This window comes from Cheilinus undulatus, linkage group 8 (genome assembly GCF_018320785.1).
Source record: "Cheilinus undulatus linkage group 8, ASM1832078v1, whole genome shotgun sequence".
Lineage (NCBI taxonomy): Eukaryota > Metazoa > Chordata > Actinopteri > Labriformes > Labridae > Cheilinus > Cheilinus undulatus.
This window is the reverse complement of record NC_054872.1, coordinates 49918893-49944928: the sequence shown is the minus strand read 5'-3', so window position 1 is coordinate 49944928 and position 26036 is coordinate 49918893. Positions and strand designations below refer to the sequence as shown.

Here is a 26036-nt window from a genome sequence, read left to right as displayed (position 1 = left end):
AATGATTTTATGTCAGAGGAATCCACATAAATGTGGTGTCAGTGCTGCTATTTCTCTGTCCTGTTGAGGCCCTCTCAGCCTGATTTGTAAATAGTGTGAATGTTTGATAGTTTTGATTCTACTTCAGATTGCCTCCAATGGAAAATTCATGTTTGGTCTTGAGTTTCTGTGAGATCTTGTGTCTGTGGAGTGTCAACAGTGAAAATAGTGCTGCAAACACTAGCAGGTGGTTTCATGGTCTGTCCTAGTTGTCTAGTGCGTCCACTGGGAGGTAAATAATGTTGGAAATTTCCAAGGGGTGCATGATATTTTACTGCCTCATTTTTCATGATTTTGAAGTTTAATTTGAATATCTTGATGTTTTACTTAAAAAAAAAAAAAAAAAAAACATCAGTAACAGCTGAAGTGAGTTTAGAAACATCTACTTGTTGGATATGGGTAAAAATTTAGCATGTGCATCCCTAAAATCAGTTAAATCTGTCCTTTTGTCTCAGGTTTTTAAAACCAGTCAAGATGAGAAATGTATCCGTTTATTGCCAGCCTTAACTTTCCTTCTATGAAATGTGCACTACACTGTAGACTGTGGACTTTAATGGCTGCCAGTTCTTCTCACATATGGCCAGGACCCACTTCCTCTTCTTTTTCATGTCTTTTATAAACAATAGCAGGCTAAACTAGCCTCTCTGTTCATTTATTTAACAGTATAGAGTAGATAATCATGGTTGAATATGTATCAAACTGATTGCCATAGGGAGTGTTTATTAAGCTCCAGTATCCTGTAAGTCAGTGGGTCTCAAATGGTGTGGCAAGGCACACTAGTGTGCCTTGAGACAAGTCTAGGTGTGCCTTGGGAATCTGGCTGGACCCCTGAAAAAACCCAGAGAATGGACCCTCCCCAGTTGTGATTTATTGATAAATGTGTTGGATCAGTGCTAGCATCCTGGCTAACAGTTATCTCATTTGGCAAGCTATTATTGATTTGAAATTGTTGTTGAAATTGTCATTATTCATGCTACTTTTAACCAAAATAACCAATTTTTCTACTTATTTTGCCACTGATTTTGTCAACTTAAACCATCTTTGCTGCCTTTTTTGCAATTTTGCAACTTTTTAAAAATACTTTTGAGCAATTTTGCAACTTTTTTGGAACTTTTTGCCACATTAAACCTATTTTTGCTACCTTATTGATGGTTTTCGCCTACTTTTGTGATTATTTGGACATTTTTTTTGCCAATTCTTTCATCACTTTTTACCAATTTTAGCAACTTAAACCCTTTTTTGACACTTTTCTGCCACTTGTAACCTATTTTGTCATCTTTTTGACACTTTCAACCCTTTTTTGCCACCTTCTTGCTAATTTTCACTCACTTTGCCTTTGTTTGGCCACTTTCTTGCCTAATTTTGCCTATTTTTTAATCTCTTTTAAACCATTTTAACCACCTTTTTACAACATTCAACCCCTTTGGTCACCTGTAACCCATTTTTGCTACCTTTATGACTCTTTCAACATGTTTTGCCACTAATAACAAATGTTTTGGCCCCTTGTGCCAATTGTTAACCATTTTTGACTTTGTCTTGCCACTTTTTACCCAATTTTGCCATGTTTTATCATCATTTTAACCAATTTTTGCCACCTTTCAGGCACCTTTTGCCCACTTTTGCCACCCCCAGCTGTCTGGGCCCCAGAAACCTCTCAACTTTATCCCCCCTTATGGGCCACCTTGACTGTTATATTATTTCAGAAGTCTATTTGTATTGATATGAATATGGTGTGCCTTGAGATTTTGGCCTAACCTTAGGTGTGCCTTGGGTGAAAAAAGTTTGAAAACCACTGCTGTAAGTAACACATCCTTTTACATCATGAACGTGGGCAGGACAGAGATTGTGACGTCAGATACAAAAGGTCAGTACTCTTAGTAGTAAACATGCACAAACAGTCCTTTAAAGTTCCCAAAGAGAAGTCCTAGAGGGAGGGACAAAGGGTCAGCAGCAGTTTAATTCACTGTTACTCCTTATAAAAGAAACAGAATGACCAATCTGACTGTACTTGGGTTATTTTGGGGGGGGTTATTTTGGTTTATTATCAGACTTTATACAGTGAAGTGCTCATCTGGAGGTATTTAGGACGAGTTACAATCACACTGGGCTATAATTTGTCATAGTTAAAGGGTCATCACTGTGAAATAGTTGATGAACTACTCCTTTAAAGAGCAGAACAACAAGCAGTGCAATCATCACCACAGACACTGATGAATTGGTGGCAGTTGCTGAAGGCATATTAGGGCAAAGGGTGACCTGGGAGGGGTTTATGGGTGGCACTGGGGGGAGGTGAGTGAGTTTGAAGGGAGGCGGGGGGGTAACAAGAAGCAGCAACAGGAATGGGGGGGGGCTGGAGGTGTCCAGTGAGAGGGGTAATGTGGGGCGTCCGGAGCGCGGCGTTCCAGCAGCAGTTGTCAGTGGAGCGTTGGAGGGCACATGTGCTCCTCAGGACTGTATCTCCTCTCTGGGAATAACTCCTTCTAGAAGATATTTTTCCACCCAACCATCCTCGACTACAATCAAGACGCTGCTTTTCTCTCTGTGTGTGTCAGCGCGCTTTCAGGCCGCCTTTTGGCATCTTTAATCTTTGACGGTAAGAGCGACACATGGTGACTTCAACGCTCTCTGTGTGTGTTTCCTCTGGTGTAATTGCTCTGAATTGACTTGAACGCAGCTTCACTTAAAACCATAATTACTTCTTGAGAAAATGTCATTCTTGATGGCTGTTTTAAAGCATTCTCATTACTCGTCCTCTGGCAAAAACTAACATTTTTCAGCTTTCACATGCTCGATGTAGCCGAAGCAGAAGAGATAGAGTCAGGAAAGCTTTCTAATCTAGTCCAGGAAGTCTTGGGTTCTTTACTGGCGCCTTAGACGTTGATAGTGAAGAGTCTGATTTGACTTTGCATGTGTGGCCTGTTCTCCATCACCAGCCGCCGGGCTGACACCGTCCTCAGCCTGGAAATGTGCTGAGAGAGGGCTCAGAGCAGAGGGGGGGTCCGTGGGGAAGATTTACGGGTGATAGCTTGTGTTGTCGTGCGACTCGTAACGTCACACCTGTTCTTTTTCTTTCCTGAATTGAAGGCTTACGGTGCCATTAACATGTCGAATGAGCGTGTGCCCTTGACACCTGTTTAAAGGCGTGTTGTGTAGCCGAAGACGCTCACGTATAATGCTTTGATGGTTTTCTTTGATGGTGTTGTTTGCTCTGCTCTTTTATAGCTCTTTTTTTCTCAAAGCTGAAACAGGCGGTGAAAAGCTGATCGCTGTCTTATCTGGAGCTTAGAGATGCTCTTTCACACATCAGGAAAAGTCAACAATTAAAACCAGGAGTCAAAAACCTGCAATCTCAGTTTGTCAGTCAGATCTTGCCACATTTACTTTAGCAGTGCAGGCTGAGTCTCCTCAAACCTTCTAAAATGTGCCAGTTGTGAGCAAAATCTGTGAAATTGTGCAAAAATTTTGATTTCATTCAATGTGATTCAGTGAACACAGAACGATAGCAGAGACTGCAATCTAAGGACACAGTCACATGAGGCAGTCTTTAAAGGAACCAAGCATGTTTGGTCCCCAAAGTCCAGTTTGTGAGACTGCTAACCACAGTCCACTTCCTAGACCATGGTACGCATGGAAGAGGTGGGCTTTGGCAAGGCTTGTCTGCTCATGCATCGCACTTTTCTCTGATTTTAACATGGAAATTCAGAATTTTAGGATTTTACTGGTTGTAATCACAGTGCATTTTTGTTTCAAGGAGAAAGAAAAGCATTTTTGGATGATTTTGCATGTGAGAGTAGCCAGTGGCATAAGTTAAAGTTTTCACCAGAAGGCTTTGCTGCATTAGGGATGAGTACTGAAATCCAGTACTAACTAAAGGTGTAAATCACCAGTTTCATCATGATATGATACCATACGATACCATATTGATTCTCAGAACAACGATTCGATATTTGCTGATATCACAAAGTCTACCACAATCCAATTTCCATTCGATCAGATGATATTGTGAACCCATTTACCACAATCTGTCACTTTTCACATGAAGGAAATAAACACAATATTGATACGTTTTGAGGATTTTATTGCCAAATGTTTAAGGAATTTACATGAAAAACTTTCTTTAACAAAGTGAACAAATGCCTGTGTTTCACTTTAAAGTGCTGTAGTTTTCAGCTTTAAATACACAGTATTTATTCAGCATTGTGACTCGTGACTGGGCAGAAACTGTCATAACCAAGCACACGGGGACTTTCAAAATAAAAGCGTACGGTAAATATGGCGATGGACATCGATTATTATACTTTCAATCGATTTGACTGAATCATTGCTCAAACAATCAATATATCAGTCCAGATCGATGATTGGTTACACCCCTAGTACTAACAGGGTGTTGGTACCAACACATTCCATGAATTTACAACACAAATTTTGGTGCTTCATTTTGGTACCCCCCTACCCTGCTGTGACCTCCCACCACTCCAAATGAAAGTCATGAAACTAGTTATGTGATTTATGTGCACTGATTTTATTTCATCAGAGCATGGGCTTCTTCCAGTGAACCTTTCTAAATCAGGAAAGACTTTTCTTTACTGGAAAAAAAGTTGGAAAAAAAATGTTGGTATCTATATTGGCTGAAAATATGTTTGGAAACATCTAGGATTTTGGCAAAAATTCAGTATGTGCAGCCCTACAGTAATTTTAAACTGTCCCCATATTTGTGGTCTCACAGATTTTTAAAACCAGTTAAGATAAGAAAAGTATCTGTTTATTGCCAGCCTTAACTTTCCTTGTGTGAAATGTGCACTACACTGTGGACTTTGGACTTTAATGGCTGCCAATTCCTCGTACATATATGGCCGTGACCCACTTCCTCTTCTTCAAGGAGAAAAAGTTAAAGTTGCAAGTTGTAAATCAGATCTCTGCTTCTTTATTTTAGCCTGCTCACTGCACTGCTGGAGCTACTTCATGGCAGGCGATCATCTTTACTAAGCTAGTCTTAAAACGACTCTGAGGCATTTAAAATAGGGATGCACGATATTGGTTTTTTCCCGATATCTGATATGCCAATATTTACAAATTCATTTTAGCTGATACCAACATCAATACCGATATTTAAATATGCTTTTTGGACAAATAATTTCAGTCCTTTTGGACACTTTAAGATTTAAGGATGACCAAGGAAACAAACTTTAGTCCTTAAAAAACACACATTAATATTTAAAGCATGAGGATGAATAAAGAAAATGACCTCATCTGACCTGTTGGTTCAGACTAAAACTACACTAATTTATTTGCATATATAGACAAAATTAACTGTTGATAAATGCTGAAATACACAGGCGAAATATCGCATATAAATATTGGCAGAAATTTTGATATCTGCCAATATTTGCCTTTTTAAGCTAATATCTACTGACACCAATACCAGTGCATCCCTAATTTAAAATGTTTTAATCAGGATCCAAATCATCTGAAAAAGTTTCCTCCTCTCACAAACAAACAGATCTAGTGTTAAAAGTCTTGTGGGAAAACATTTAATTTGATTTAAATGTGTTTGTTTTAATGTGACTCACTGAGTTTTCTTGCATGGAACTTCACTATATGAAGATTCTACACATTTAAGTCACCATGTATTTGTGTTAGAAAGAAAATATTGGATAGTTTTGCATGCACGAAGTAGCCAGAGCCAGCTGCAACTTGTTTTGACTCTAGAGGGGCACACTAGGACAAAAGTGAAGAAATAAAACATATTGACAACCTGCCAAAGCTGAGGAATCACAGAATTGTGTCTGGTTGACGTATCTTTGCTCACTCTCTTTCTCCCTGTCTGTTTTCAGATATAATAGGGATTCACTCAATTCAATTTATTTGTCATGTTGCATTAAAATGCACAATATACAGTCAATGCAATGAAATGCATTCTGCCTTCTCATCCATAAAACCAACAGCCATAAATAGAAGATGAATAAATAGAAAATTTAACTGAAACTAAAGATTTAGTCTTTTTAAAGGGCTCTAACTGGCTTATTCATTACTGCTTCTGGTTTTTATAAACCATCAGGGTGCAACAAAAGGTGCACAATCTGCACCAAGGCTGCAAACCTTTCTAAAGACAACAGCATCCAGGAGAGAGGATATCAGACACACCACAGTCAGTAGAGGAGAGCTTGTGCAGATAGATCTAGTCCTGTTGTTTTAGCTGATAGCGTTGATATTAATCGGCTCTTTCTTGTTTTTTACAAGCTGTTGGCTAGCATCTCCTCTGTGCACAAGGCTTAGCCTGTCAGGGTAACTGAATCACGAGTGAAACTTTATAATACTGGATTCTTTCTCTTATGGAAGGTCCATTCATCGAGCATCATCAAAACAAAGTTTTAAACAGTGTAATCGCTGATTTCCATGCATTTTTTTCTGTGCATGCAGCTCTCTGTCCTCATGTTCATTGTGCAGCACCCCTTTATGAATCAAATCAAGATTCTGTGAAAATTTAACTAGCTCCTTTCTTCACTGTGTGACCAATCACCACAGAAATTCATCAATCAGCTCATTTTGAAAAAATGTTGTCCGTTTAATGCTGCAGCTTTAGGGATCAATTTTTTATTGTCCATATTTTAAAATAACTGCAAAATATGAGATAAGAAATAAATAATTGATGCACTAACCAACAGGTTATTGCAGAAAAGAAAACCTGATTTTTAAATACGGTTTTTTTGTATTTTTATTCTATGAGAAATGTTTTTTTTCAGTGACTTATAAATAAGCCTTTAAAGCCATTCGTTTCGTGTTTGATCCATGATTTTGTGAGACTTCTGTTTAACCAACATGATCAATAATTTCCTTAAAAACCTTTTGTAATCCTCCAGCAGATTAACAGCTGCAAAAAACGCCTCACATGTCAAATTTGATCCAGTAAATAAACATGAAACTAATAATAATTAATTAATAATATGTATTGATTTATGTCTTAACTACTACAATAAATTGCTTAAAAGTGCAATAAACCTATAAAAGATGAAAATCGTTTTTGTTTCTTTCACATATATTTCAAAATACAGAAATTGCACAGCTGTATCCCTCAAATTTGTAAATGTAAAAAAGTTGCACAGTATCCTTTGGAACCACAGGAAATTTATTTGGAGTCTCTACATAACTTGCCTCTTGAGATCTAGTCAATTTAGTAACCTGTAAAATAAAACGAGCCAGATCAGTAGTTGGACTCTTCATCCAACGCTGTAATTAGTTTGAAAGCTTCGTGCCAGCTCTAAACCTGTTTGGCACGACCGGGTTTTTGTGAATCCGTAACTACATATGTGTGGAAGTGTGTCAAAGATGTGTGTGACGGATGTCTGGTGTGTGTGGGTTGTGTGTCTGGGTGTTTTTATAAAAAAGTAGGGGTGAAATAAGAGTGAGGGCAAGTGTGTGTGCAGGCTAAGTTCTTCAATGTATTCCACCGAAAAAAAAAAAACTCCTATGCCTATGAGGTAGGCACTTTTAAGAATCATATGACAGGTCATGCCCACCACGCAATGACGTTTATTTCAACATAGGAAGTGCTGCAAAAACCCGTGGTCTCGTTTATGAAGATTTTTGTTATGTGCATTTTATTGTGTATTTTAACAAACCCATCACTGCAACAATAAAGCGCTCTGAAACATGGTGAATGTGTGAAGTGTCAGTGTAACCCAGGTTTTATATGCAAAAAGAATGATTGATCTATCTTATCTGGTTTCAAATCTACCACCAATCAAAAATGGATATGCTGATCATAGCGCCGACACTACGCTGGGGTCTGTGGGGTTAAAGGGTGAAAAATCAGCATGGTGCTGGTGTAGCTCAGTGGTAAGAGCAGGCGCTGATGTACTGAGGCTGTAGTCCTCAATGTAGTGGTCGTGGATCGAGTCCTGGTCCATGCCTACCCCATTCTCTCTCCCCATATTTACTGTCTCTCTTCAGCCGTCCTATCAGAATAAAAGCAGAAAAATCAGCATGAAAAAAGTTGGAATAAAGTCAAGATCATGATCCCCCAGCTGTTAAAAATCATGATGTGCTGTTTTTCTGTGTTCACCACCCTTATTGAGGCTCCTGCTGGAATAGAAGCACACATTTACAACTTTAATCGATGGTCTTTTCCACTTCTAGTCAAGCACAAGCTCAGATGTTGTAGAATCAGTAAGTTATCATGTTTAATATTAACTTACTAATGATCATGAGTTTTCCAGAACCGAGCAGCTGTGCTGATGGACATGTTTCAAAGTCTGGCTGCAAGACTCATGATATCAGTTTGGTGAGGCCCTGAACAGAAAAAAGAAGATTAAAAGGTCAGAATATCACGCTGGGGTGCCAAGATTGATCCAAAACTCTGACTTTCTGCAGCTTTATCTTCATTTTCCTGCATACAGAGGGCCGTTCTCCTCTCTATCCTGTAAAAATGTCCTTAAATCTGATTGATGAATATTTTGAGTCACACAGAAGATGACATTGTCCCTGTGGTATGTTAATCCCTCAGCATGTGTGTAATATTGTTACAGGCGCATGTTTCTGTGAGAGTATTGACCTGCCGTGTTCGTTGCTTTGTATTAAGCGTTCAGGAGAGAGCCTGGCGGGTCTCTGAGCAGCTGCTCCACACTTGTTTAGCAGAGTTTCTTGACAACAAAGCCGCTCTGACTTGATCTCATGTGGCCGGATTGAAAGATTCCTTTCTGACCACACGTTCAAACAACGCTAACGGAGATGTTATTCTTCGTCTGTGGAAAAAACAGACGTGTTTTCTTCAGGGAGAGTTAATCTGGTGAAAGGATTGCAGCATGTGTTTATTATCACGGAGCGCCCTCAGCATTCTTTCACATTTCAAAGCTAATGACGGATAAATCTCTCCAAACACTTAGCGCTAAATGCCTAAAATAGACAGGTGTTACTGGGCCGCCCACTCACCTGCAGATGAAACAAAGCGCCTGAGCGCCAGGCGTCTGGACCGGCTCTCGTGTTCCGGGCCTCCTTCATTGATGAGAAACATGTTCGACTGGTGATGCCACAGCCAGCCGCGGCGTGCACGCCCTCTGTCCTCGAGTGTCACGTTGATGTCATCATTGTTTTGTCTAGAGGGCATTTTTGTCTGTCACAGAGCTTTTGTTGTGGCACCGCCAAGAAGAAAGGCGAGGGAGGAAACCTGTAAACAGTGTCAGAGCGCTCTGCAAACATGAATTCCTGAACATGTGAGTGAGCTGATGGAGGAGACCGTAAACGATCCGATCTGAGAGGAAGAGGGGCTTAATTAATCTGATTATTTATGATTAATGACTTCATTAAAGGCAGTTATCATTACTGCAACACTTTAAACATCATTACTCCAAGGTAGCTTAAAAAAATGAGGTCAAAGCTGACAATGAAAGAGGAATAAGTGATTAATCTGGAGCTGGATTAAGGCGCATTGTTATTATTGTTTTATTGATCCATTTACACCACATTCCTAATTATTATGCAAATGATATTTTTCTCTGATTTTCCTAAGTAGTCGATCCAAGTTATCAACCGTTAGAGCACTGATCATCAACTGGCGGCCCGGGGGCCACATCAGGCCCCCCAAAGCTTCCTGTCCGGCCCCTGAAAGATCATTAAATTCAGAAAAGGAGGAAAAGAAGATTTTAAGAGTATCCTTTTGCTTTAAATGTCTGCAGCTGTTAAATCCATCCCACAAACAATTAACATTGAAATAGTTTTAGAATGACTAACCATTTGATCTTTTTTTTACAGAAATTTACTGTTAACTGTCGGTTGATATTTAAAAAATGGTTAAGGTTGGTAGAAGTGTTGCAAAAATTGGCAGAAAAAGTTGTGAAAAGAGGTTAAAATGTGTCAAAAATGGTAAAGGAGGAAAAAGGGGGCAAAAAGTATCAAAAATTGGTTACAAATGACAAAAAATAGCTCAAGAAAGTTCAGAAAAGGGGTTAAAAAGTGGCAAAAATCTAAGAAAGTGGCAAAAATTGATAATAGAGTGGCATAAAGGGGCTAAAACATGAAGAAAAAAAATGGTTTAAAGGGAGTTAAAATATTTCAAAATTTTGGTCAATGAAGCAAAAAGGTGCTAAAAGTATCAACAATTGGTTAAAAGTGGGAAAAATGGTTTTAAAGTTGCAAAAAAAGTTGAAAAAATGTAATAAAAGGGGTTAAAAAGTGGCAAAAATCCAAGAAAAGTGGCAAAAATGAATAAAGAGTGGCACAAAGGGGATAAAAATGCAGGAAAAGTGGTTTAAAAGGGGTTATAATCATGCAAAAAATTGGGTTGAAGAGGCAAAAAATATCAAAAAGGGGTTAAATGTGTCAAAATGGGTTAATATTGGAGCTAAAAGACTATTAGTGAGAGCCTATTCTCTGGGATTTTCAGGGGTCCGGCCAATCCTGTTGTCAGGTCTGTCTCCTTGTGGCCTGCTGTATTATAGATAACAGGGATAGATCTCACTGGCAATGACTGAAAATGTCCTGTACTTTAAAGGAAAATACAAATACTACTGTGATAATATTTCAATCAGACCAAAATGTATTTGACAGTCCGGCCCCCAGAGTTTCTGTTGAGAACAAATCTGGCTCTTGTGCAAATGTACTTGATGACCCCTGCATTAGAGCAGGGGTTCTCAACCTTTTCAGCCCATGACCCCCAAATTAAAGGTGCCAGAGACTGGGGACCCCCACTGCACCTGAAGGTGGTTGAACACAGCCATGAACATTCAAGAACAGTCATGTGCAGACAAGGCCGTCCATAAGGAGGGATAAAGGGGAGAGCTTTCTGGGACCCAGCCAGACTGGGGGTCCATGGAGGTCAGGAAAATCAGGGTCCATTGTAAAGTTAGCTAGATATCCATATCTATATTTTATATTTAACATGAATAATAACCACTCTTTACATAGCAACAAATATCTTTTTTAAGTAACTTGTAGTAGTATAGTAGTATATAGTCATCTTAAAATGGAAATCCCTTTTCTTAAAATAGTAAAAAAAAATGTCAAATAAGGTGGTGGGAAACGTGGTTAGATGGGATTTTAGATTTCAAATAGCAGAAATGGGTTAGAAGTGGCATACATTTGATAACAGTGGCAAAAAAATGGCAAAAATGGGTTGAAGTGGCAAAAACAGACACAAAAAGTGGTAAAAGGGATTAAAAAGGGGCAAAAATTGGTGAAATGGGATAGCAAAGTGTGAAAATGGGCTTTAAACTGGCAAAAATTGGTTAAGTGGGGCACATAAATGGGCAGAAATGGGTTGAACTGGTAAAAATGAGCGTAAAATGGGATAAAAAGGGGTTCATAGTGGCAATAATGGGTCAACAGAGGTAACAAAATATGGAAAGTGGCAAGAATTTGTTAAGAAGTGGCGAAACAGGCAGTAAAAGTTTTGAAGTTGCTAAAAAAGGGGTTTAGAGTGGCAAAAATGTGTGAAAATCTGCAAAAGTTGTTTGTAAAAAGTGATGGAAATGGATTAAAATGAGGCAAACATGGAGTAAAGTGACAAAAATTGGGTCCAAATTATGCATAATTGATGAAAAATGGCAACTAATAGTGATGAAATTGGGTGAGAAAAAAATCATTTCAAAACTATTTTCCATTTTTTAATGTCTTCTGGCGACCCCTTCTCGGTGTTGCGTGACCCCCAATGGAGTTGACCCCTAGGTTGAGAACCACTGCCTTAGAGCATAATTCAAATTTCATTGAACAAACCTCCCAATGATAACTATTTTAAAATAAATAAATAAATAAAAACCTCAAAATGCACTGTTCCACTTTATTAAGCACAGCAGAGTTTCAGAACATTTTATAGGTAGTAAAGAACTGAAAATGGTCATTCATTCATTGAATTTGGAGCATTAGGGGGTCATATTTACTGAAGTCAAAGCTATTTCAATCAAAAACATCTTAACAGGACAAGTTCCATGTTAACATAGGAGCCATTCTTTGATATCACCTTCACTATTCTTGCATCCATTGAACTTTTGAGTTTTTGGAGAGTTTCTGCTTGAATTTCTTTCTTTCCATCTGGACCATCCAGGGTCGCAGGGCACTCACCAGTCAACAAGACTGACTGAAAATGAGTCTTCATGTATTTCTGGGCCCACTGCAGCCATTTCTCCTTGTGAGCATTGGTTAGGGGTGGCTGAATAGTAGGTTTATGCACGACTGCTAGCCTCTGGAGGATTCTGGAGGTTTCCTGCACCAGCAGCTTCAAATACCTGTTTGCTGCTTTGTAATGGCATTTTAGCAGCTGCTCTCTTAATCCGATGAATTCGGACAACGGTGTGCAGGGATTCAAGGTCTTTATGCATAGTTCTTAGAGTCTGCATGTGCAGTAGAGCACTTTATCTTTCAAAGCACAATACAAACAGAGTTACTTTTATGACTTTTAAGGGTCTAATCAGACCGTAAGTTTAAATTTAAGTCAGATGTGGTGGTGCAAATGTGAGCTTACATTAAGAAAAAAATAAAAACTTGTGAAAGGTTGCTTATATGATGCAGCTTTAAGGAAAAGAGAAGGATGTAAGATTCCTCCTCAACCCTCCTGTGAGGTTCCTTTCATACGCAGGGTTAAAGGAGAGCAGTCCATGCTATTTGTTATTAAATAGACGCTGCAGCATCACGCCCTTCTAAAAATACCCTCGCTGTTATGAGACACGTTGGGTGAAAGTGTCCAACAAATATCAGAGGCTGTACTTTCAGTTCCTTTGCAAATCACGTTAACTGTTGATGAAATATAAGAAATCAGCTCGTGTCCCTTATGAGTGCACGCAGGCAGAATGTCATATCGGTCATCTCGATACAAGCCCAGGATTGGAGGGCTTCAGGTTTCAGGAAGAGAGCCACCTGCCCGCATGTAGCCGCTGGAGCTGTGACCTCTGCGGCGGGCCATCAAAGTGACTGATCAGTGGCTCAGTTTGAAGTCTGAGCGGATCAATACTCCACCAATATTCATTCATCACTCAGCGTTCACTGGAACCGGCCTGACGTGGAGACAAATGATGCTGTCAGATGATCCATACTGCTGGAATCACATACAGTCATAGCAGCAGCTGTGAGGCGGGGTGTGAGTCAATTCAGTCAGAAGATAGCATGTTTCTGTGGTGTGTCGGTTCATCTTCTCTGTTTGGCTGCAGCGTCAAGATTATTTTCTCATTATATCATTTAAACCCCTGGTTCTCAACCTGGAGGTTGGGACCCCATTGGGGGTAGCGCAACACCAAGAAGAGGTCGCCAGATGACATAAAAAAATGGAGAATACTTTTAAAATGATTTTTTCTCACCCAATTTCGTCACTATTATTTGCCACTTTTTTATTATTTTCCATTTTAAGATGACTATATACTACGGCACAAGTTACTTAAAAAAGATATTTGTTGCTATGTAAAGAGTGGTTATTATTCATGTTAAATATAAAATATAGATATGGATATCTAGCTAACTTTACAATGGACCCTGATTTTCCTGACCTCCATGGACCCCCAGTCTGGCTGGGTCCCAGAAAGCTCTCCCCTTTATCCCTCCTTATGGACGGCCTTGTCTGCACATGACTGTTCTTGAATGTTCATGGCTGTGTTCAGCCACCTTCAGGTGCAGTGGGGGTCCCCGGTCTCTGGCACCTTTATTTTGGGGGTCGTGGGCTGAAAAGGTTGAGAAGCAATGATTTAAACCAGGCAGGAAAATAGTGGTGGAAAGGGTTTAAAATGGGCAAAAAAAAATTGGTTTTAAGTTGCAAAAAATGTGTTAAAAGTATTGCTGGGGCGTTAACAGCATTAACATGCTACATTAAGGCGAGACTCTTACTGCGTGATAAGAAAATTACCGCACGTTAATCTATTCACTAAAGGGGCTTACAGACACACCGCCGAGCACATGTAGTGGGCTACCAACACGCCTCCAGTCATTTCCAATAGGAGGAGGGCGGAGGTTTGGGTCTGCTGGGAGCAGGCTTAAGCCTGATTTATTCTTCTGAGTTAGCCGTCGTTGACCATTCGAAGTTCTGCGTCGAGGGAATGCGTCGCTCTGCAATTCACCGCCATGATGCATGTGGTTGTGTGGGTGTGTGTGTATGTGTGTGTGGTTTCAGAGGGGTCACATCCGAGCAGCTGTGTCACTCTCCGCTGAACTGGACAACGTCTGTTTTTAATGAAAGAGTGGATGCTTGGGTGCGTGATTACAACCAGTAGTAGATATTACATGTTGTTTGCACATAAGCACAAACCAGAGGTTGCGCTGGACTTTTTGTTGTCCGTCACTCCTTTAAAATCCCGCTGGATCCATCCTGACAGAGAGCTTCATACAGCATACGCTCGTCACAGCGCTAAGACAAGTTGGAGAGATGGAGAACAACTTTTTAATTCTGTCTCTGTTCTGACCTGTGAGTAGGCTACAAATGTATGCCTTTATCTGTTAGATTTCCATGACTGATATCATGGACACTACGGTGTTAAAGTGAGGTTTCAGAGAGAGAGAGAGAGAGAGAGAGAGAGAGGAGGGTCGGGCGGTGGTGAGCGAGCAAGAGAGAACAGGCGCTGATCTGAATCATCATTCACCCATCTATCTGTTGTATTCAGTGCTTTAAGTGGGCCGGTATGCAGCGGTACGCAGTACCAGCACTTCTAAATTTTGCCCCTTGGCGTACCGGGACTTCTTCCAGCTCAACAACAATATTCAGTAACAGTATTTAAAATGACCGAGCAGACTGTTGGTCAAAGGATCAAGGGCTGTAGTTTTGCTTAAAGAACAGCTGACTCACTGACAAAGACAAAAAGTCTGGATATACGGTGACAAAGAGCGCTCACAGACGGAGCAGAGACTCAGGGTGTCAGTGAGGGTAGGGGCTGATTAATCTCTACGTTTGGTGACAAAGAACAACTATTAAACTCACTGTATTTGATATTTCTAATTCATATCATTTAAAGGCCTTTTTACTTTTTATGTACAGTATATAATTTATATGAGTATATGATTTTTGCTCCATACCACCCAAATTAGTTCTGGGATTGTGTGAGAAGAGAGTACCGGCACTCATGTTTTTCCACTTTAAAGTACTGGTTTTATTTCCATGGTTGAAATCCAGATGATAAATGAGCAAACTTTGGTGTTTAAAGTGTTCTCAAGCAGTCTGTGATGTATTTTCCTTAATATATATAATATTTAGATAGGTCAAGCATTTTTTTAATGTCTTCAGCAAAATTCAAATCTAGCATTTTAATCTAGTTTAATCTAGATTAACTACAGGATTGCAGTGAGATTAATCTAGATAAAAAAATTAATCTATTCCCAGCATTAGTTAAAAGTGTTAAAATTGCTGGGAAAAAGTGATGAAAATGGGTTAAAATTTGGCAAAGTTGGTGTAAAGTGGCAACAGTGTAATTTAAAAATGTTCTTCGTTTTTTTAAGCCATCTGGAGACCCCATCTCAGTGTCCCGCGACCCCAAATGTGGTCCTGACCCCAACCCCTGGTCTAGAGAGGGAGCGATGTGCTCTGCACTATGATTCACTGGCGGTTCACGCCGCGTTCGTTATATGCGGAAAGTGGAGGTTAGGCACAAACTTCACGTTTTAATGTGGGCCATATTTCATTTTTACTTCTAGAGTTTGCTGCGAGCCAATCAAAGATGGGCTGCAGGCCAGATTTGGTCCCCGGGTCATAGTTTGGACACATCTGGCATATGCAATAAAAATCAATTCTAGTAAAAGGAAAACAACCAAACATAAATTCAAATAGATAAAATCAAACAAAACGTCCCCTCTACAAACATGTAGAACATGCTTTATGTTCTACAGACATGTAGAACATGTTTTATGTTCTTCAAACATGTAGAACATGTTTTATGTTCTTCAAACATGTAGAACATGTTTTATGTTCTTCAAACATGTAGAACATGTTTTATGTTCTTCAAACATGTAGAACATGCTTTATGTTCTACAGACATGTAGAACATGTTTTATGTTCTTCAGACATGTAGAACATGTTTTATGTTCTTCAAACATGTAGAACATGTTTTATGTTCTTCAAACATGTAGAACATGTTTTATGTTCTTCAAACATGTAGAACATGTTTTATGTTCTACAGACATGTAGAACATGTTTTATGTTCTTCAAACATGTAGAACATGTTTTCTGTTCTTCAAACATGTAGAACATGTTTTATGTTCTACAGACATGTAGAACATGTTTTATGTTCTTCAAACATGTAGAACATGTTTTATGTTCTACAGACATGTAGAACATGTTTTATGTTCTACAAACATGTAGAACATGTTTTCTGTTCTTCAAACATGTAGAACATGTTTTATGTTCTACAGACATGTAGAACATGTTTTATGTTCTACAGACATGTAGAACATGTTTTATGTTCTACAGACATGTAGAACATGTTTTCAGTTCTTCAAACATGTAGAACATGTTTTATGTTCTACAGACATGTAGAACATGTTTTATGTTCTACAAACATGTAGAACATGTTTTATGTTCTTCAAACATGTAGAACATGTTTTATGTTCTACAGACATGTAGAACATGTTTTATGTTCTTCAAACATGTAGAACATGTTTTATGTTCTACAGACATGTAGAACATGTTTTATGTTCTACAAACATGTAGAACATGTTTTATGTTCTTCAAACATGTAGAACATGTTTTATGTTCTACAGACATGTAGAACATGTTTTATGTTCTTCAAACATGTAGAACATGTTTTATGTTCTACAGACATGTAGAACATGTTTTATGTTCTTCAAACATGTAGAACATGTTTTATGTTCTACAGACATGTAGAACATGTTTTATGTTCTTCAAACATGTAGAACATGTTTTATGTTCTACAGACATGTAGAACATGTTTTATGTTCTACAGACATGTAGAACATGTTTTATGTTCTTCAAACATGTAGAACATGTTTTCTGTTCTACAGACATGTAGAACATGTCATCTGTTCTTCAAACATGCCTGTTCAGTCTCTCTGAGAGCTCTGGCTGTTTGAAAATGCAGAATTGAAATTCTGCTGCCCCACTTTGAGAATCGCCGTCACCCTGAAAGAATTAATGCCAGAGTTCATACGCTGCTCGCTAACACTGAAACGCACTGTAAGCATGAGGCAGACTTTTAGAGGAGGGGATCTGATGGGAGCGCTTCTGATTGGAGCAGCAACAGATCCACCAATGGGCTCAAGGTTGGAGGGTTGGGCGGGGGATTTGGCGCCTAACTGGGTAAATGAATTTCCTCATCTGACCCGGAGAGGCTCGGTTTGCGGCCCAACCTTGAGGGTGTTCTGCCAGCACCAGCTGTCGGGTGTTTACAGATTGTTGCCGCGTGTTCCCGGGCAACCATCAGACACTCAGGCTTCACTCTCCCAGCATGCACCTCTGCTAGAACGACAGAACTTTAAGTTTAAGGTAGAGGCATCAGCAGGTGGAGTGAAAGGTGGGGCAATAGAGGATGGAGCTGCTGGCTGTCAATTTGTGATTGTGTTTGTGCATCTGTGCTGCCAACCCTGGCAGAGGAATATGATCCCCCCTCCCCCTGCCTCCTCTTAGCCAATCATGGATGAGTCTTATGAGAGGAGGGGGGAGGGCTGGTGCAGTGCAAGGGCAGCACTTCTGAGGTGGTGTTGGAGGTGTGGGTTTGGGGGATGGGATGGGAGGGGAGGGGCTGAGATGGGATCTGTGCTCCTCGGCTCGTGAATCACGCCCACACTGCCGGGGCCGCTGTCTCCCCGAGCACGCACACATAAAAACAAACAAGCCCACGCCCACGCATTTAACACAGGGCGCCCTGGCTGTCACCCATCCACTGTTTGTGAGCGTAGCCTCTGGCATGAATACAGCAGAAAATACCCAGATATTACCCATAATGCACCCGTGAGTACATGTGAGATGTCTTTTGTCCAGAAAGCATGCAGAGCACGGAGGACGTGTTGGCAGCTCCCACAATGCTTGTGGTGCGGCGTGTTGTTGATGGGGAGCCGTGCCGCTGTCACTGCATGTATGCGGTTTGACCTGTCAGGTTACATCACTGCCAAAAGTAAACACATTTCACTTTAGGAGGAGGCACACCCAGCCCCAAGAGCTGACACATGATTGGACGATCCAGGAGAACAAAAGGAGGGAGAGAGATCTCACAGTTAGCAGAGGATTCTTCTGTTTACTACTTATTGTTTTCGCCCAGCTCTTCTCCTGTCAAGAGTTCATGAACTGATGCAGCACTGTGGGAAAGTTCATCAGATGGGCTCATGGGCTGCAGGAAGTACTAACTGATCCACGCTTCAGCCTTTCAGCAATTTCACACACGGATTCCTGACAGTTCCTGGACAGTTTTGGGGATTTGCAGGTCCTAAGCTGTCTATCACACATGCTATCACACATGGACCTCACAATGAGAGATGCGAGTGTCTGAAGCCCAGGCTACTTGAACTTCTGGTTTGGTTGAAGCGGGGTGGCACACCGGGAAGAAAAGGAGATTGCTCTGTGTTAATATCTTCTGCTTACAAGTCCGCAAGCCCTCACAACAATGGAAATCATGGTCCATTGTAAAGTTAAGCTGTGGTATTTTATATTTAACCTGAATAATAACCACTCTCATCAAAGAAACACATTTTATTTTGTTTGTGTAGTAAGTAGCCCTCCTAGAAATGTAAATTCTTTTGTTAACAACAGAATTAAAATATGTTAAAAATAGCTAAAATGGATAAACAGTGGCAAAAAAAGGTGGGAAAGGTGGTGAAATTGGATTTTAAAAGTAGCAGAAATGGGTTAGAAATGCCAATAATTAGATACAAGAGGCAAGAAAATAACAAAAAAAAAAAAAGCAAAAATGGGTTAAAGTGGCAAAAATTGGTAAATTAAGCGTAGGGCTGGGCAATTAATTGAAAATTAGATTAAAAGTAATTTGACCTGCTGCAATTTTCAAATCGCCAACGGTGCAATATTTCTTTGACCTGAAATCTGTGTCAAAATACCGGTTTTAAACCTTTTTTGCAGCAGCAGCAGCAGCAGAGATGTTATCCATGACATATCATGCAATCAATCAGGGGCCATTTTTTAGGATAGTCTACAAAAAATCCTACTTTTTTCAATTTTTGTACTTTTTTCTTAATAAGTATAAGAATGACAAAAACCCTTCAATACAAAACTTCATATCCGATATGAGTCAAAATCAACAGAATTAGACGCTTTTTAAGAATTATTCAACTCTTCTTTAGGAGTAAAAGAAAGTTAATGAATAATCGCATATCAAATCACAATTGCAATATTGGGGAAAAAAAATCGCAATTAGATTATTGTCTAAAATCGTTCAGCCTGAATTAAGTGGTAAAAGTGTATTCAAAAGTGTCTGAAATGGTGTTAAAGTGGCAAAAATTGATGGAAATTTGGTGAAATGGGATGAAAATTGATATGAACTGGCAAAAAAGGGTTAGCTGAGGCAGAAATAGTCAGAAACTGTCAAAATGGGCATATCAAACTGTGAAATGTAGCTTTAAAAGTGGTAGAAGGGGTTAATAGTGGCAATAATGTGTCAACAGAGCCAACAATGAGCAGAGAGATGCAAGATTTAGTTTAGAAGTGGCAAAAACAGCAGAAAAAGTGGCGAAAGGGTTTCAAATCGACAAAAATGGGTTTTAAGTTGCAAAAATGTGTTAAAATCGGTCAAATTTGTGGTAAAAAGTGATGAAAACGGGCTAAAAATGGGTAAAAATTGGTTTAAGTGGCAACAGTGTGATTCAAAAATGTTCTTAGTTTTTTAAAGGCATTTGGAGACCCCCTCTCAGTGTCCCGCGACCCCCAATGGGGTCCCAACCCCAATGTTGAGAACCCCTCCTCTAGTCTGCCAAGGATTCTTCATTTGTGCCACCAGCTGTCACTATCCCTTATCTTTTCCAAGTGTCACCCCAGTTGTCTCATAAACTCAACAGCTGCACTGGAACTAGCTAACATAGCTGACATCATGAGCCTTAACTCAACTCACAAGGCCCTTCTTGTTCTTTACCACTAGTTTTGGTGGCCGTCCAGCTGAGAAGAATCTGTTTACTTACTGCTTTAAAGTGCCAACTCTTTGATTTGGTGAGCGGCTAATATTGGGATATGTTGGGCCTAAAGAGGATAGACCAGATCCTTTGGATCCGGTGCTGGCCATGCACAGAAACATGTTCTTTTCTGCCTCTGTAATGTACATTTCTGCAGCCACTTTAAATGTAGTCTCAGCCTTGAGATTAAAATATTCCAAGGTTAAAGTCACATGAATGTGGATGAAAACTCAAAAACATTGTAGGCCAGTTTTAGTTAATAAAAGTCCTTACTCTTAAATTTACTGCCAGATATTACAATTAATATAAATGTAACAGACTTATATTAATGCTCTCTCAGCAGGGGTGTAGCTGGGGATTTTGGGCCCCTAGAAAAATAATTACACAGCTCCCCCCAAGTCGACCCGCCAAAGGAAAAATGTTGTTTTAAGAATATCAAAAATTCATCTTCATTGCCCTCACTTTCTTCACCTGCATCTTCTGCCTCTTGATAACCTCTGAGCTCTCTCTGCTCTTCTCTCTCACGCTCTTTGCTTGCAGCAGCATTTAAGTTGAAAATCAGGCTGCATATCTATGTTTTCTTTCATAACCTCTGCACTTTATATATTATTGATATTTTTAGGTGGTCTACTAATTAAAAAAACGTACTCTAAGTTTGTCCACGGGTCCAGATCAGTACTGGTTCCCAGTTTTGGCTCAGTGTGGACTTCACACTGGGCGATCTGGTCATGTTCAGCCTCTGCAGATGTCGGCGCTAAGTGGGAGAAGTGATGGATTTCTCAGCAGGGCACGGCTCCAGCAGCAGAAAACCATTTCCACTCCCACTCTACAACTCTTCCAGCCCCCCCACGGCTGACCGTTATCTCTGTGCTCCAGGCCGCTCTGCTGACACTTAACACACCAGGCCAGTAAAGGACGGACGTGTAATAAGGAACACACGCAGAAAGTGATAACACGCCCAGGCCTGACCATCATACCCATGAATCAGCGCTGTATCAGGGGTTTATAATGTTTGCAGTCTGATAACGCTCCTATTAAATAGCCGGATGGGGTTTTAACATGATGGCTGCCCCGTGTAGACCAGGGGTGTCAGACTCAATCACAGCAGGGGCCGAAATCTGAATTTAGGTTTAACCTGAGGGCCTAACAGGGTCAAGATTTAACCCAAAACTGTCAACCGTGTTTTCACAGGTAATAATTTATAGGGGAAACTCAAAAGTGAAAAGAAATGATTTTAAGATTTCTAAATAATAATAATAATAATAATAAATCAAAATGATTAAATATCACAGCATCAATGTTACTGTGTGTCCATGTCAAATAAATGCTAAATAAATAAATGAGCTTTAAGGCTCAAAATCTGAGATAAAAAGTCAACTTTATAAGTCCTAAAGGTCAAAATACAAAATTAAGGTCAAAATAAGGTTTTTTTAAATGCAAATATATGTGATAGGGACTTAAAATCATGAGTTTAAAGGTCAAGATATGAGATAAAATACAAAATCAAGGGTTTAAAAGGTCAAAATATGAGATAAAATTAAAAATTCTGACTCTAAAAGGTCAAAATATGAGATAAAATTCAAAATTTTGACACTAAAAGGTCAAAATATGAGAGAAAATTCTTGATCAGGTGTTTAAAAAGTGAAAATATGGGATTAAAAGTCAAAGTTTGGAGTTTATATGATCTAAAATGTAAAACTGAATCTAAAAGGTCACAATATGAGAGAAAAGGTCAAAATTATGAAATAGAAAGTCAAAATTCCAAGTTTCGGCCATAATCTCGGGATGAAAAATGAAAATATGAAATAAAAACACAAAATATTTTCTTTCCCTCATTCTGACTTTTTATCTAATTGTTTCTACTCTTCTTTTTCAGATTTTTATGACTTAACAAGGACTTTCTTTAAATCTTCAAGGTTAAATTTACATTTTTATACTGGAAGAAATCTGCAGACCTCATTCCAGTGAGCCAGCTCTAATTATGATCTTAAATCTGTGACACAGATTTTTGGAAGTTAAACTATGAAAACATGACAAGAAAAAAGATTAACCAACTTTACATTTAAAAAAGGAAATATCCAAAGTCTAGCCCTGACTCACCTGACGATGATGATGTTTTATGTATCTGGTAAATGTAATGATGGTAGTTTGTGCAGACATGAAATCTGAGACAGCAGTAGCGAATAAGACTAATGATGACGGTGTTTTTGGGACTGATGCCAGCTTTAGAAAGAGGAACTTCAGGGATAGTGTTTCAAACCTGTCATTGTGTTTTTATTCTTTTCATAATTGAGCTTAAATCTCCTATACTTCTCTTTTTGTGTTGATTTAGTGTGTTTTTGAGCTCAAGGTGATATAAATCTGCTCCAGTTTTATCGTAAAGATACTCAGAGAAGAAAGGAGCCAGAGCTTTGCAGCTGTTTGTGTGGAGACTTCTGGCTCCAACTCTTTCTGTGTTTCAAGGTGAACCTAAGAATGTCAGCATGGTCCACATCATTCTTAATTCCTCCTACAATTGTGTATTTTTTTCTATTTTATAACACAAGACTGAGAGAGAGACTTTCTTACTGTATGTACTATCTAGGGCTTGCACTGTTTCCCACACATGTGTGATACTCTGGTGGGCCACCCAGATGTATTTGCCAACCTTTTTTATCAGTGATGTTCCAATGTTGTTTTATCCTTCCCGATACGATTCTGATACCAAGGTGTTGGGTGTCGGCCGATACCGAGAACTGATCTGATACCAGGATGAACTTTCTGGACTGACTGTGCAGACTAGCAAATTATTACCTCCGCCAAGGAGGTTATGTGATCGGGTGGGTTTGTTTGTTCGTTTGTTAGCAACATAACTCAAAAAGTTGTAGACAGATTTTGATGAAATTTTCAGGAAATGTCAGAAATGGCATAAGGAAGAACTGATTACATTTTGGGAGTGATCCAGATCGGCGTCTGGACTCAGGAAATTTTTTAAGGATTCTGTACTATTGGGAGATAGGGCTAATGGCAGAGGTCTGCGCTGTTACTGCTTTACACCAGGAGATGGCGGACATGAGTAACTTCAATCCCAGCAGCATTTTGGGTGTGTTTCTATTTAAAGTTTTGGAGTTTATAGAGTTTGAAAGACGCACACCCGGTCGAGGAGACGAGTCAGAGCGTAACAGAGAGAAAGACAGCGAATTGTAGTGAGAATACTCACAATGCTGGGAGGAATAGAGGAATATTCACCCTCTGCCATGACTTCCAGTCGTCCGGTGAGACCATGGGTGAGACTGTCAGTACGTCTGTTGGCTAGGCAGGCAATGATTCCACCATGACATTCCACACGTAGCGAAGCCAATGCTTTACCTCACCATGACTCCACCCCACCAGGGAAGGAGTTATTGGCGAATTACATTTTGGGAGTGATCCGGATCACCATCTGGATCCAGGAATGTTTTTAAAGGATTCTTCACTGTTGGGAGATAGGGCTAATGGCGGAGGTCTGCGCTCTCTGAATGCTTTTCTAGTTTTATCTAATTTTGGTATTCCTGACCCATTTCTGCCACTTTTAAACTCCCCACCATTTTTGCCATTATTGACCCATTTTAGCTATTTTTAACATATTTTAATTCTGTTGTTAACAAAAGAATTTACATTTTTAAGAGAGCTACTTACTACACAAATAAATTAAATTGTGTTTCTTTGATGAGAGTGGTTATGATTCAGGTTAAATATAAAATACCACAGCTTAACTTTACAGCGGACCATGAGTTTGCTGGCCCCCAGTTTGGCTGGGCCCCAGAAAGCTCTCCCATTTTTACCCTCTAATGGGCGGCCTTGTCTGCACATGACTATTCTTGAATGTGCATGGCTGTGTTCAGCCACCTTCAGGTGCAGTTGGGGTCCCCGGGCTCTGGCACCTTTATTTGGGGGTCGTGGGCTGAAAAAGTTGAGAACCCCTGCTCTAAGCAAGCAGGGTTCATTTCTGGCCTGTGGCTCCTGTCCTGCATGTCTCTTTCATTCAGGTTTTTGACACTATCCACTGTCCTGACCCTCTAACAGAGGCATAAAAGCACAAAACAAAAGAAAGAGATCATGGTTTGTCCTTTAAAAGACATCTAGTGATGACAATCTCACCACTAGCAAACAGGAAGTGCTACTACTTGAGAATAATTAATAATGCAAGGTTATTTTGCTATGTAGAATATCAGGCTCACCATGTCGCCCCCTCCCTTAGACCAACAAAGATGTTTAGGGAGATATTTTAGTCTGTTTCAGATTTAGTTCTGCTCTAATTGTATCTGACCCATATATTGTTCTGTATGAGTCAGGCCGTAGCGTGCTCTCACACTCACAGAGCTGCATCATCATCTCATTACATCACGTCTCTCCTCATAAAAGACAACAGACTCCAATCACATCCAGCCCAAACACACCAGTCTCCTGCTGCACTTTGTGGCATGTTCCTGTTTTTGTTTGGCGAGCCATGACTCAGTGGCAGCCCCGCGCTGCCTCCCTGCAGCTCCTGACACACTCAGCCTGTGGCGGAAACATCGGAGGGGATGTATCAGTAATATCCAGGGCAGCGTTAGCCCGGAGGACCGTGAGGCAGGTTGTCAGGAGGAAGGTCACCAGTTCACACTTCGACCGGCTGGGAAAAATCTGGGTGACGTGCCCTTTAGCGAGTCACTTAACCCCGGTGTGCCCTAAGGGAGCTTCCTATTGTCCTACTGGAGAAATCTGTGGGTATACTGGGGAGCTTCCAGCAGTATAATATTAAGACACACTGTTGCTGCAAAAGAATATCCCTGTGTCAATGTTCTCTCCAGGAATAAATGTCAAAATCATAATATTGCCCCTCGCAGCTTGTGGCTTTCCACCCACATCGCTGGAATAGAAGATTGAAGCTTTGAAATGCTTAACGGCCGTAGCAACAGATGTCAGGGATAATGATGCGCTGCAACATTTTCTAACTGTTCTTTTATGGACTAATCTTTGTCGCAGGCTATGACCTGATTCACCCTCTCTGGAGCTTATCGGGCGTATGAGTGCAGTGATAGTTCTTCTGCTTGTTCTGATTCTCTCTTCAAATATTTGCTCTGTTTTTGTCTTTGTTTTGTGCTAATATTCCTTCAAGCATCATGCCAAACATCCTTATTCTGCCTGTTTAACATAGCATAAATGCTGTAATGTTTCATGAAAATAAAGCACATTTGCTCTTGCACATATGAACAGTTAAACGATGGGAAAATGCTTGAAATTCTTGCTCTTTCTCTATTAAACACCAAACAGGATGCAGCAAGCAGATGGATAATGACTGATGATGAGGGGACTTTAGGAGGGCTGCTGTCACTCTAACAGTTGCATGCATTTTAAAAGACAAATAATTGTGTTAGTTCAACTTAAACAGGAGTAAGTGCATGCGAACAACAAATTCTTGATGTCAGATTTATGCATTTAAATAATGGAGTCAGGGGCCATTTTCTGACAAGTAATTCTGCACATGCTCCACAGTTTCTGCACCAGACTTTGATTTGTGGTTGTGTAAGTGCTAACCGTAGCAAAGGCTGCATTGTTGTCAGCCTTTGTCTACTGCAAGCAAAAGGAATAGCATGCATCCAGTCATCTATATCTCTGGGTCTTGTTCACCTGTGTGGGTAAAATAGACTGTGCATTAGACCATACTATGAAGCGGAAGCTTTCAGTTTACTCAGGTACCTTTGTTCCATCCCTCAACTGTAGCCACAAGCTTTGGGTAATGACCAAATAGATGAGATCCTGGACATTCAGGGTGATTTTGCAGTAGAGCTGCTGCTTCTTTGCACTAAAAGAAGCCAGTTGAGGTGGTTCAGGCATCTTATCAGGATGCATTCTCGCTGCCTCCCTGCGGAGGTCTTCCAGGCTTGTCCAACTGGACAAGACCTCAGGGCAGACCCAGAACTTGCTGGAGGGATTATTTATGTATCCCAGCCAGGGAACGCCTTGCAGTC

The 26036-nt window shown here is 40.0% G+C and overlaps 1 protein-coding gene across 11 annotated transcripts in view; it reads left to right on the top strand.

Moving 5' to 3' along the window:
- mef2d (myocyte enhancer factor 2d) overlaps positions 1 to 26036 on the top strand; it is a 209523-nt gene that overhangs the window by 57894 nt on the left and 125593 nt on the right. Inside the window, exon 1 of one of the 11 annotated variants that reach the window (XM_041792901.1) lies at positions 2463 to 2632. The exons of the other annotated variants lie outside the window; for them this stretch is intronic. The gene's annotated coding sequence lies outside the window, so the exon portion shown is untranslated. Of the gene's footprint in view, positions 1 to 2462; positions 2633 to 26036 lie in introns of those variants that run through there. 11 annotated transcript variants of the gene reach the window in all.